Here is a 3,179-nt window from a genome sequence, read left to right on the forward strand (position 1 = left end):
TTCAGAGGCGTGGTTGAATTCATATTATCTTTCATATTTTCCAATCCCCTGAGACATTATAGAGAAGGAACAAAAAAAAAAAAATAAAATAAATAAATAAATAAAGGCAGACACGAAATAAATAAAAACAAGTATGGAAGGGCTAAGTTCGGGTGTATTTATTGTCAATCATCATTTCCAATGTAGTAAAATAGTTATGAATTTAGCAAAACCGTGCCGATAGAAAAAAAAGTACGGGTTCAATGAAACAAGAAAAAACGTTAACTTTGGTTGCACCGAAGCTAWAATATCCTTCCAAACGCAAAAGTTTCCTTACAAAAACGTGATTCTGATTGTTCAGTTTGTATGAAAACTATATGATATAGTAATCCTATCGATTCTTTAGGGATTACATTATTGCCTTAGATAATGATTCAAGTCAAATTTTGTAAAATTATCTCACCACATAAAATCCGTTGGACGTCTAATAGTCAACCCTAATATATCGCACTCTACACCCAGGGAGACGGCACCTATGAAGAGTACACTGAGTACTGCTGTACCATTCTCCCCACAAAGCTACCAAAATGTATTACTCAAGGAGTACAATACCCTCAGAAATTAACGAGATTTCCTTCTCCTAAATATATTTATAAATGTCCATAACTTAATTGGAAAATGAGCATCTGGTAGTTACCGAGGGCAAGATGAAATATATCCTATCATTAAAGAAATGGCCGTCACAGACGCGACTTCCCTCATACGCTATTGCTGACAACGTTCAGTGTCTTTTACGTGGGTACCTGCTGACGACAGCCTTGCTCCACGCCGCTCAAAAGCAACGCAGATCAAATCAATACGTTGGCAGTGTGGAATGGATACAGTGCCAAGGACATATTTGTTGATATTCTCTCTAATGACATTCTGAATATGAAATCATGGATCCTCTATACTACATCTTTTCCAGAACCCATACTGTGTATCCGACCACATACACCGCGTTAGCAGTTGAAGTCTTTCCGCCATAACTCATTTTAGCACTTTTCCAAGTCCTGGAAGGAAACTGATTCCCGATAAGAACGAGGATCGCTCCTGGTCTTATCAGTGGAATTTAGGAGAGGAACAATCTTAGCACTTTTCCACTCGTGTGGAAAGTGTCCCTCCCTACTTATTGTAAATGGTAAATAGTGTCACCGACGACAAGAGAGGTGATGTCCTCTCTCGTACGACCCATGCAGATTCTATAAATCTGAAACTAGGGATCGTTTCAATTCTCACTGACAAAGATCCTTGTATTTCTTAGTCGCAGAACTAAAAACGTACCTAAGCTGGGGCAGCCGGTTAGAATTAGACCACGTCGAGCGCGTTGACAATAAAGACAAGAAATTTTCTCATTTACCTCCAGCTCTTCAAAAACCTCAAGCGGTACTACTAATACCGCTTTCCCAACCGCAAGTCCATACTGCTTCCTGTCATTACCAGTGGTGCGTCATCTCCATGAATTCATCTTGGGTGATCTATACATGGACCCCCTGGACTACAACCCGAGTACCCAACTTCCAATTAACAGTCGCGTTCAACCTTCTCTTTAGAAGTGAAGGTGTAAAGGTGTAAATCTTTATATTAAATATATAGGGGCTAAGGGGAATATTGGTTTGATTCAACCCATTGTTTGTATACAGACATACCAAAATAAGAGAACGKTTATCCGATTAATTCAGTTATATATATCATACACTAATCGACATTTTTGACACAAAAGCCAGCTATAGGTACCGGGATCTAAATATTCGGTATCTGCGGGCTTGAACAGTTTCTATTATATTTAAAATATTWTTAGTCATAAGGTGGCACACACTAGACATATGACACTGTGGAACATTGTTGGGATTATTGTCTGGGGGGTGAGAATTTCCAAATCAGGGTGATGGTACTAGGTCAGTATAGTAAAACCCTCAAACGGTTTGGCGTTCGTATGTGTCAATTTGTCAGTTTTTTTTATGACCTTAGGACCTTGTGACCCCTTTTTTCCTTATCTTGATGTTTTTTCGCATAGTTGTACCATTTTGGCAAAAACCAAAAAAAAAAAACATATTTCCGAGAATGCTCTTGACATCCTTGCGACAGACACATCGTAGTTGTTAGGACGATGCTTTCCCAACAAGACTTCTATTACTTCCTTGATTGCCTGATATTCATTCAATATATGTGACCTGGTCTACGAAAAGGGAGCTAACGTGCGAAAACTAGTTTTCTATCACGTAAAAAAGCATCCCATCTTCCATCCGAATCAAACTAAAAATTGAAAATTGATTTTTTGATAACTAACCCCTCTCCGTAGACCAGGTCACATCAATCCAAATATTGTTGAATGCGTCACTTTTAATCAGCTTTCSTATATCTGGACCACTTAGTATGCCGGATTAGAAAAAATTAATTTGTTAAGATGGAAACCATGGGAAATAAGGAAAAAATTTAAAAGGTCATAAAAAAAATTTACACATACGAACGCCAAACCCTTTGAGGGTTTTACTATACTGACCTAGTACCATCACCCTGACTTGGAATTCCTCACCCCCCAGATTAGCTGTTGTACTGTGTTATCAGTGCAAAGTTTTATCCCGTTATATTAATTGCTCTTTATTTATGTACTGTAAACTGAATGAACCAATTGGAGGTGCACCTTATTAATGAGATGCCCTGCACCAATTTAGAGCTTTATATCTTAATTTAGTGCTTAATTATCTCTTTATAAGTTTTTGGTTAATGGCGATTTGTGGGCTCGGCAGTGATAATAAGGCACCCACATACAGACGGACGGACTGACAGACAGGATTTCATCATTTAAATATATATATATACATATATACATATATACAAGGGAGTTATGCACACGCGGTGAAGGGCAATATTGCACAAATGCAATTATCCCAAAACTAACCAAATGGAAGTGTTGATACTATGACTTTAACCTTTACCTGATATATGACACAATTTAAAATGTAAAATATGACTCAAGAATTAATGAAAGCGCAAGACCAAGGCTGCACACTTATTTAAGTAAAAAATGAGMGTATTAAACATTTGTATATGGAATTCTRATGGTGTTAACCAACTTAAATTGGAGCTTATTAGATCTCTGAATGAAAATAATGTATTGTCAGATTCTCATCTTAATAATAAAATTCTTTTTACTGGAA

This window comes from Bactrocera latifrons, unplaced genomic scaffold (assembly GCF_001853355.1).
Source record: "Bactrocera latifrons isolate USDA-ARS-PBARC rearing strain unplaced genomic scaffold, ASM185335v1 scaffold_456, whole genome shotgun sequence".
Taxonomy (NCBI): domain Eukaryota; kingdom Metazoa; phylum Arthropoda; class Insecta; order Diptera; family Tephritidae; genus Bactrocera; species Bactrocera latifrons.